Source organism: Balaenoptera borealis (genome assembly GCF_965194805.1).
Source record: "Balaenoptera borealis genome assembly, chromosome: 12".
Lineage (NCBI taxonomy): Eukaryota > Metazoa > Chordata > Mammalia > Artiodactyla > Balaenopteridae > Balaenoptera > Balaenoptera borealis.
In genome coordinates, this window is record NC_138869.1 from 10,471,537 (window position 1) to 10,482,725 (window position 11,189).

An 11,189-nucleotide genomic window follows, 5' to 3' on the forward strand; every position below is an offset into this window, starting at 1 on the left:
TTCAAACCAGTCTGGCTCCAGGGCCAACTTCTTCCTACCTCTTCAAGATGTAGTTCTTCAGAGGTGATAGGAAGAATCCATACTTGGTCAGGAGTCAGGGAAGTAGGTGTTCTCTGGTAATCAAGGAGGGGAAGAGAGACCTTGCATGTAAACTGAGGCAGAGCTTCTGTGCTGAGAGGATGATCCTGGGCTGAAAACAGGGGGCATCTACCTGTGTGGTCCTGTAGTGACCAGATCTCAGGTACTGTTTGTTGAATGTCACTGCGAGCTATGCTCCATTTTTAGCTTTACAAGCATCACTCACAGGAGTGCCAGGGAATAGGGATGTCGTAAGCCAGATCTTACAGATGGGTAAACAGGCTCAGAGAGGTAAAGCTATTTAGTGGAGGTCACACAGCTAGTAAGGAGCAGAACCCAGGTTTGAATACTTGTCTGCCTGATTCCAAAGCCCATGCTGTTTTACAGAGCAAAACAAAACAAAGTAAATGCTGCCTTTTCTAATGCAGGGTCTTCAGGGGTAAATCAATAGACCAAAAAAAAACGTGGACAGCAAAAGGGATCCCCAAATCACTTGGGTGTCATCCACACACCCTTTCACATACTCAGACATGCTCCAGCCCACCTTTCCCAGGCCCTATCACTACTGTAGGCAAGTGGGTCCCTTTCTGTGTTCCTGGACCCCTGGGAATCTGTGAAGACAGTGATGAGATTGGGCTAGTTTAAACATTTCAGCAACATTTCAGATTGCACACTTCCCTACATTAGGAAGATACCAGAAAACTCACACGGTAATTGCCTTTGTTGAGGGTAGCAGGAGGAAGTCTGTGCAGTAAGCAGACCTGTGTGTGGCAGTTTGCTTTCTACAAGTCACTTTGCCTGTCCTAAGCCTCGGTTTCCCTGTCTGTGAAATGGGATAATAGTAGCACTTTACTTCAGGGGCTGCTGTGGTGATTATCCAGGTTGAGTGCTTAGCCCAGCACTATACAGTCAGTACACAATTAAGCATGTCAGTTTGTAGGTGTGAGAGTGATTCTGGCAAGCTCAAGCTCATCAGAAGAGCTGACAGCCCATTATTTTTGTCTTTGATTAATAAAATATTATAGCACACAGTAATTGCTTTACCAGAGGTGGTGGGCAACAGTGGAGAAAACATGGGATTTAGAGCCAGCAGACTAAAGCTGAGTACCAGCCCTGCCTCTCCCTAGCCGCGTGACCCTGGGCAGTTCAGTCTACCCTGCAGGGCCTTGATCTCCCCTTCAAGGGGGTCTTGCTGTCCAGAAACAAGGAATGTGACCAGCAAGCAGCCTCCAGCTGTCACCTCTTTTAGGGTCTGCTTTAGCTGGAGAGAACCCCCTTGCCAAGGTCATGCCCTTCCCTGGGCAGTCTCATCTACTAAGTAAGTGAGGCAGGGGTATAAAGGTCCAGCCATTTCTGCTGGCGCAGGACGCTCTGGTGGTCAGAAAGGCACCAGCTCTCCCCCGATCAGCCAAGACTTCCTCAAGCTTTTGTCAGACCTCCACTTCACCTCTGCCCAACCCTGCTTTCTCCTTCTTCCTTCACAGGTATTGATCCCTAGTAAACATCTTGCACCCCAGACTCCATCTGGGCATCTACTTTTGGAGAACTCAACCTCCAACATTTGGTACCAGGGCTGGTCTGAGAAGGCAGGTGATAAGATGGGCTTTTGGAGCTAGATCACTTACTGCCTGGGTGGTAAGAGGGCCCCATCACCGGTGGCTGACAGAGCAGAGACAGCCCACTTATAAAGTTATAACTTTCACAAGTGGGGAATCAGAGGGTGGCTCTGTGGAAGGAAATGCACTAGCAGGCGTGGTGCATTGGGTAATTGAAATGGATAGAGGAAACTGTGGGATAAACGGGGTTGATGACCATGTCCAAGCACCCCTGAAGCTCTATACCCAGAGTCTGTAGACTTTTTTCCTTAAAGGGCCAGATAGCAAATATTTTAGACTTTGCAGCCTATGCAGTCTGTTGCAACACTCAACTATCCTGTTGTGGCACAAAGCAGCAGTAGACAATATGTAAACAAATAAAACTTTCCAAAAACAGGCTGTGGGCAAGATTTAACCCATAGACTGTGGTTTGCTCATTCTTGCTATCTACTAAAGAAAAATACTGAACAGCTAAGGGTGACTAATGGACAAGTGGTTGCTTTTGAAGAAAGAAGCTTTCATTTTGTTTCCAGTAGCAGAGAGAAGAAAGCTGAGGACCAAAGTCAGGACCCCAGGATGTGATAAAGTTAAAGACAGCTAAATGACCACCTTAACCAAATGCTCTTTCCAGAATTCTGTTGGTTTTCATCATGGCACTTTGCACACAGAGAGTCACTTTTTTGTGGAAGTGTGACATACATAAGAAAAATGTACAAGTCGTAAGTGCACAGCTGGGTAAATTTCACAGGGTGAGCCCCTCATAACCAGCACCCAGATCAAGTAACAGAACAGGACCAGCACCAGCAGTCCCCTCATGCCCCATCTCAGTCACTCCTGCTCCTAAGAGGACCACTACACTGACTTTGAGCATGTGTAGATTACCCTTCCCTGCTTATGAACTTTATAGAAATGTAATCCTACTGTGTGTGAACTTTTGTGTCTAGCTGGCTCTTTTACTCAACATCATCAGGGTAAACTTCATCTATATGATTGTAGCTTGTTTGTTCCCATGGTGTGAATATTCTGCACTTCATTAATTCTATAGTTGATGGACATGTGAGTTGTTTCCACTTCTGGCCTCATATGAGGAGTGGTGCTGCTGTGAACATTTTTGTGTGTGTCTTGAACATGTGCACACATTCTTGTTGGATGTATTCCTAAGTAGAAATGCTGGATCATAGGGTACATGTATGTTTGATTTAATAGATCCTGCCAAAGAGTTTTCAAAAAGTTACACAATTAACATTTTTACCAGCAATGTATGAGAGTCCTAATTGCTTTGCATTCTGGTCAGCACTTAGTATTTTCTGCCTTTTTAATTTTAGCCATTCTGATGGGTGTATAATGGTATTGTATTGGGTTTTTAATTTACATTTTTATATTTTTTTGCATTTTTCACATGACTATTGACAATTTAGTTGTCCTCTTTTGTGAAATGCCTGTTCAGGTTGTGTGCCCATTTTTCCACTGGGTTTTTTGCCTATTTTTTTACTTGTAGGAGTTCCTATTAAATTCTAGATATGAGTCTTGTCAGATACATGTATTACAAATATATTCTCCCACTATGTGGCTTTCCTTTTTAATAACTTTAATGTTATGTGCTTTTGTTTTTAGTTTAAGAAATCTTTGCATACTTAAGGGCATATAGATATTTTCTTATGTTTTCTTCTAACAGTAATATTGTTTTATCTTTCATATTTAGATCCATTTATTTTTGTGTATGTGTATGATATGGGCTAGGAGAAGGATTCTTTTTTTTTCCCCATATGGTAATCTAATTGCTCTGGCAGCATTTATTAAAAAGATCATTCTTTCTTCACTGAGTTGCAGTGACACCATTGTGTTACCATGTATGTGTGGATCTTTTATGGTCCCTCTGTTTTGTTCCATGGGTCTATTTGTCTGTCCTTGTGCTAATACCACACTGTCTTAATTGCTATAGTTTTTAACTACCAGTTGAAATCTGGTAACATAAGTCCTCCAACTTTGCTTGATTCTTCAAGATGGCTATCTAGATCCTTTGCGTTTCCATATATAGTTTAAAAATAATTTCTCAATTTCCATAAAAAACCAGTTAGGGGTTTTCATGGAGATCGCATTGAATGCAATCACATGGAAGAGAATTAACATCTCGACAATATTGAGTCTTCCTATCTTGAACATGGACTTTCTCTCCATTTATTCAGTTCCTCTTTGCTCTCAATCATGTTTTGCAGTTTTCAATCTAGAGGTCTTAAACATCTTTTGGTAGATTTATTCTTAGGTATTTGACATTTTTGATGCTCTTATAGATGGTATTTTTAAATTTTTATTTTCCCATTTTTTGTTGCTAGTCTATGAAAATACATTGAAGCACAATTGATTTTCTTACAGCTTTTTTGAGGTATAATTGAGGTACAATAGCTGTACATGTCTAAAGTGTACAAATGATAAGTTTTTACATATATATACACTGTGAAACTATCACCATAATCAAGATAATGAAGATATCCATCACTCCCAAAACATTTCTCATGCCACTTTATAATCCATACCTTCCTACCCCAGGCTGTCAAATGCAACGACAAATCTGCTTTCTATCACTATAGATTAATTTACATTTTCTAGGTTTTTATATAAATGGAAATTCATATTATATGTACTTTTTGTGGGGGGAGGGAAGGGGGGAGTCTGAGTTCTTTCACAGAGATAATTATCTTGAGATTTAGCCATGTTGCTGCATGTATCACTAGTTGATTCCTCTTTTGTTGATAAGTATTCATTACATGCATATAACACAGTTCATTTATCCATTCATCACTTGGTGGGTATTTGAGCTATTTCCAGTTTTGTGCTATTACAAATAAAGCAGCTGTGAATATTCATGTACAAGCTTTTCTGTGGACACTTGCTTTCATTTCTCACGTCTTGGGTATGAAATGGATGGATTAGTGTTTTTGTTTTTTTCCAGTACATACTCAGGAGTGGAATTGGTGGGTCACATGGTAGTTTCATTTTTAATTTTTTGAGAAAGCTCCATACCATTTTCCACAGTGACTGCACGAAATTACATTCCCATCAGTACAGTACTGTACAGGGGTTTCCTTTTCTTCACATCCTCACCAACATTTGTTATTTGTGGTCTTTTGATGATAGCCATTCTGACAGGTGTGAGGTGATATCTCGTGATTTTGACTTGCATTTCCCTGATGATTAGCAATGTTGAGCATCTTTTCATGTGCCTATTGGCCATCTACATTTCCTCTTTGAAAAAATGTCTATTCAGTACTTCTGACCATTTTTTAATCTTTTTTTTTTTTTGATGTTGAGTTGTATGAGCTGTTTGTAAATGTGGGATGTTAACTCCTATCAACCATATCATTTGCTTATATTTTCTCCCATTCAGTAGGTTGTCTTTTCATTTTGTCAATTGTTTCCTTTGCTGTGCAAAAGCTTTTAAGTTTAATTAGGTCTCATTTGTTTATTTTTGCTTTTGTTTCCTTTGCTTCAGGAGATGGATCCAAAAAAATATTGCTGTGATTTATGTCAAAGGCTGTTCTGCCTGTGTTTTCCTCTTGGAGTTTTACAGTATCCAGCCTTACATTTAGGTCTTTAATCCATTTTGAGTTTGTTTTTGTATATGGTGTTAGAGAATGTTCTAATTTCATTCTTTTACAAGTAACTGCCCAGTTTTTCCAGCACCACTTATTGAAGAGGCTGTCTTTTGATTAATTGACCATAAGTGTGTGGGTTTGTTTCTCAGCTCTATTCTGTTCCATTGATCTATGTTTCTACTGTTTTGATTACTATAGCTTAGTAATGTAGTCTGAAGTCAGGGAGCATGATTCCTCCAGCTTTGTTCTTCTTTCTCAAAATTGTTTTGGCTATTCAGGGTCTTTTGTGTTTCCATATAAATGTTAAAATTATTTGTTCTAGTTCTCTGAAAAATGCCTCTGGTATTTTGATAGGGATTGCACTGAATCTGTAGATTGCCCTGGGTAGTATGGTCATTTTAACAACATTAATTCTTCCAATCCAAGAACACGATATATTTTTCCATCTATTTGTGCCGTCTTCAGCTTCTTTCATCAGTGTCTTATAGTTTTCCAAGTAAGGTCTTTTACCTTCTTAGGTAGATTCATTCCTAGGTATTTTATCCTTTTTGATGTGATGGCAAATAGGATTGTTTTCTTAATTTCTCTTTCTGATAGTTCATTGTTAATGTATAGAAATGCAAAACATTTCTGTATATTAATTTTGTGTCTTGCAACTTTACCAAATTCACTGATGAGCACTAGTAGTTTTCTGGTAGGGTCTTTAGGACCTTCTATGTATAGTATCATGTCATCTGCAAAAAGTGACAGTTTCGTGGGCATAGAGGAAACGTACATCAACATAATAAAGGCCATATATGAAAAACCCACAGCTAACATCATACTCAATGATGAAAAGCTGAAAGCATTTTCTCTAAGATCAGGAGCAAGACAAGGATGTCCACTCTCACCACTTTTATTCAGCATAGTTTTGGAAGTCCTAGCCATGGCAATCAGAGAATAAAAAGAAATAAAAGAAATCCAAATTGGAAAGGAAGAGGTATTTTTAACTTTTTTTTTTTAGTAGGAGAACTGAATCAAACAGATTTTATTAAACTTTTTAGGATGAGGAAAACAAATGATATAAAATAAGTCATAAGAAATGCTATCTGGTACTACTGTCTCAAACCATTTTCAAGGTTTTACAAAATACACAGCAAATACGAAAAGCTTCAACATACTCTTCTTTTATAACTTCTGCTGCAATAAATACAAATTAACAAACATACAAATTTCTTCCATACTTCTTAAAAGTAGAATTACTGAATTACTAATTTTTACAATGTTATTCATACACATTTTTATTCATATGCTTTTAATGAGATCATTGCCAATACATACATTATTTTCCTTAACTTTATTTTTACATTAAGCCAATATCTGTCATGCAGCCATGACAGTAAATTACACAGATTTGTAGTCCAATCTAGACTCTAGCTTCTTAGAATCAGCCACTTTTCTGACTGATTTCATGAAGTGTTCCTGTACTATAAAATCATGATCAGCAAGAATTGCAAACATACTTGCTTCAGTACAAACATTTCTAAGTTCTGCTCCATTAAAGCCATCTGAAAGCTTCATAATTGCTTCATAATCTATTTCACCATGCTTTGGAATGGGACCCGCATGGATTTTCAGTATATCTAACCTTGCTTGTTCGTTTGGTAAATCAATATGTATTTTTCTATCTAATCTGCCTGGACGAAGCAAAGCAGGATCCACTGTATCTGGCCTGTTTGTAGCCATGATCATTTTAACTCTATGTAGAGTATCAAATCCATCCACTTGATTCAGTAGCTCCATTAAAGTTCTCTGAATCTCTCTATTAGCTGAAGTACCCTCAGAAAACCGACGACCACCAATAGCATCTATTTCATCCATAAAAATGATGCATGGCTGATGGTCCCTGGCATAATTAAACATTTCTCTGATCAAACGAGCACTTTCACCAATGTACTTGTCTACAATAGAACTAGATACAACCTTTAAGAAATTGCAATCCAGCTTGCTAGCAACAGCTCATGCCAAGAGTGTTTTTCCTGTACCTGGTGGTCCATATAGCAAACAACCTTTTGGAGGTATTATTCCTACAGGTTGGAATAATTATGGGTTTGTAAGAGGTAATTCTATTACCTCTCTTAATTCCCGAATCTGTTCTGATAGCCCTCCAATCTCATAATAAGAAACATTCCCAGGGTCCTCATGAGACATGTTGTAAACCAGTGGATCCACCTGTCTTGGCAAATACCTCATGATAGTTAGTGTAGTCATATCCAAAGCAACCCTTGTTCCTGGCTTCAGCTTACTTTTGTCAAGCTGTCGACGACAACCCACAACGTATCTTGGTCCATTTGCAGCTTTAACAATGAATTTTTCTTCAGTTAATTGCTTAAGTACTTCACCCACAATCTGCCCAACACTTTGTAGGGCCTCAGATCATTTTCAGACTTTTCATACTGCTTGGCAAGTTCTTTTAATTTTTCCCTTAACTCCTTGAGACGGCTGTCGATCTCCTTGTGCTCCAGCAGGTTCTTGTGGTAGTCCTGAAGCACCTTATCTCTAGCGTCCTCCATGATGGGAAACTATTTTTAACTTTTTAAGCAACTATGATCTGTTTTCCAAAGTGACCATACCATTTTATATTCCCACCAGCAGAGTATGAAAGTTCCAGTTGCCCCACATACTCACTAACGCTTGGAGTGGTCAGTCTTTTTAATTTGAGCCATTCTAGTGGTTGTGAAGTGGTATCTCATTGTGGTTTTGAATTGCATTTTCCTAATGACTAATGATGTGAGGCATCTTTTCATGCACTTATTTGCCATCTTCTTTGGTGAAATGTCAGTTCAAATCTTTTACCATTTTCATTGGGCCATTTGTCTTACTATTGAGTTATACATGTAAAAAACTATATTCTACATACAAATTCTTTGTTGATTATGTTCTGCAAATATTTTCAGTCTGTGACATGCCTTTTCATTTTTATAACAGTATCTGTTGAAGAGCAAGTGTTTTTAATTTTGCTGGAAACCAACTAAATATTTTTTCTTTTATAGTTTATGCCTTTTGTTTCCTATTTAGTATTTTTTTTTTTTTTTGCCAAATATAAGATCACTAAGATTTTCCCTCATGGTTTCTTCTAGAAGTTTTATAGTTTAAGCTTTTACATCTAGATCTATGATCCATTTTGAGTTAATTTTTATATATGGTGTGATATGATAATGATCTGGTTCATCTTTTACTTCCAAATGTGCAACTGTTCCAGAACCATTTTTTGAAAAGATTATCCTTTCTCCATTGAACTCCCTTGGCACCTTTGTTGAAAATTAATTAACCATGGGTATGTGGGTCTATTTCTGGACCTTCCATTCTATTTCACTGATGTATGTTTATACAGATGCCACATTGCCTTGATTAGAGTTGCTTTATAATAAATCTTGTAATCAAGTAGTCTAAGTCCTCCAACTTTGTTCTTCTTGTTCAAAATTATTTTGGGTATTCAAGGCCCTTTGCATGTTAATATAAATTTTAAAATCAAGTTGTCAACTTCTACCAAAAAAAAAAAAACCTTCTGGGACTTTGATTGAGATTGATTGAATCTACAGATTGGTTTGGTGAGAATTGCTATCTTAGTATTGATTTTGCCAATTCACAAACATGGTATATTTATCCATTTATTTAGGTTTTCTATCATTTCTGTTAGCAACGTTTTGAAGTTTTTGAGGCACTAGCCTTGTGTATCTTTTATTCAAACTTTTGATAAATATTTTATATTTTTGATGCTATCATTAATAGTGTTTTTTAAAAATATCAATTCCTGATTGTTTCTTTCTGGTACATAGAAATAGAATTATTTGTTTTATGTTAACTTGGTATCCTGCAACCTTTCTAAATTCACTTATTCCAGCATTTTTTTGGTAAATTCCTTAGGATTTTCTACAGACTATAAGTTTGCCTACAAATAAAGACAGTTGTATTTCTTTCTTTCGAAATTGTACGCCTCTTATTTGTTTTTTCTGGCCTGTTGCACTGGATAGAACCTCCAGTATAATGTCATATACAAGGGGTAAGAAGAGACATCTTTGTCTCTCTCCTGATCTGTGTGGGGAATGTATTCAGTCTCTCAGTAAGGTGATATTAGCTGTATGTTTTTATGGGTCATCTTTATCGGGTTGATGAAGATCCCGTCTATTCCTAGTTTGCCTAGAGTTTCTATCATGAATGGTTGTTGGATTCTATCAAATGCTGCTGTTGCATCTGCTTCCTCCTCTTCTTACTCCCCCTCCTCCTTCCCCTCTTCCTTCTCCTCCTCCTTTTCTTCTTTTTCCTCTTCCTCTTCCTCACATCTTTTGAGATGATAATATGCATTTTTCTTCTTCTTTTCCTTCCATAAGTATGGTGAATTACATTAATGTTAAACGTGAAATCAACCTTGCATTCCTGGGATAAACTCCACTTGGTCATGATCCTTTTACATATTGCAGTTACGATTTACTAAACTTCATTTTTTTCCATCTATGTTCATGAAAGATGTTGATCTGTAGTTTTGTTTTGCTTTTTCTTGTAGTGTGTTTGTCTGGTTTTGCTACCAGGTTAATGCTGGCTTCATAGAATTTGTTAGGGAGTGATTTCTCCTTCTCTTTGATTTTCCAGAAGAGTTTATGTAAAACTGATATTATCATTATTGAATGTTTCACAGAATTCACCAATGAAACCATCTGGGCCTGGAGTTTTTCTTTGTGGGAAGGTTTTTTTTTTAATTTATTTATTTTATTTTTGACTGCGTTGGGTCTTCGTTGCTGCATGCGGGCTTTTCTCTGGTTACGGTGAGCAGGGGCTACTCTTCATTGCGGTGCTCAGGCTTCTCATTGCAATGGCTTCTCCTGTTGTGGAGCATGGGCTCTAGGCACGCAGGCTTCAGTAGTTGTGGCATGGAGGCTCAGTAGTTGTGGCTTGTGGGCTCTAGAGTGCAAGCTCAGTAGCTCAGTAGTTGTGGTGCATGGGCTTAGTTGCTCCGTGGCATGTGGGGTCTTCCCGGACCAGGGCTCGAACCCGTGTCCCCTGCATTGGCAGGCAGATTCTTAACCACTGCACCACCAGGGAAGCCCCTGTGGGAAGGATTTTAACTACAAAAGAAGTTCTTACTAGATATAGAGCTATTTAGTATAATATTTATTCTTGAGTGAGCTTTGGTAATTTGTATCTTGCAAGGAATTTATCCATTTCATTTAAATTGTTGAATTTATTGGTATATACTTATATATAATATTCCCTATTAGCCTTTACTCTCTGTAGGATCTATGGTCATGACCTTTTATTCCTGATATTGGTAATTTATGTCATCTTTTTTTTTCCTGATTAGTCTGGCTAGTGGTTTGTCAACTTTAATAATTTTCTTAAATAATCAGTTTTGCTTTGCTTTGTTACTTTTCTGTTTCAATTTCACTGCTGTTTAATTTTTTTTCTCTTTATTTTTTTTTCTGCTTATTTTAGGTTTAAGTTGCTGTTCTTTTTTAGAATAACTTTGAATAGAATAATAAGTTAGAAACCTAGGTCATTGATTTGAAACTCTTCTTCTTTTCTACTATAAGCATGTATTACTATAAATTTCCCTCTAAGCGGAGTTTTAGCTGCATCCCCAAAATTTTGATGTGTTGTGTTTTTATTTTCATTCAATTCAAAATATTTTGTAATTTTCCTTGTAATTTCTTCTTTGATCCATAAGTTAGTTAGAAGTGTGTTGTTTAGTTTCCTATATTTGAGGACTTTCCAGATCTATTACTGATTTCTAACTTAATTCCATTGTAGTTTAAGAACATAATTTATATTATTTAAATTCTTTTAAATGTATTAATTTTTATGTTGATCCTGTATCTAGTGGTCTTGACAATTTCACTTGTTAATTCTAATTGTTTGCTTTACCCCTAAGATTGTGCATCAGATTGTG

General features: G+C 37.3%; 1 pseudogene across 1 annotated transcript; it reads right to left on the bottom strand.

Annotated features, from left to right (window-relative positions):
* Positions 1-6,278: 6,278 nt before the first annotated feature.
* On the bottom strand, positions 6,279-10,008 carry LOC309606835 (26S proteasome regulatory subunit 10B pseudogene; annotated as a pseudogene). The gene has a single exon. The product of its transcript is annotated as a 26S proteasome regulatory subunit 10B pseudogene (transcript).
* Between the last annotated feature and the right edge of the window lie 1,181 nt (positions 10,009-11,189).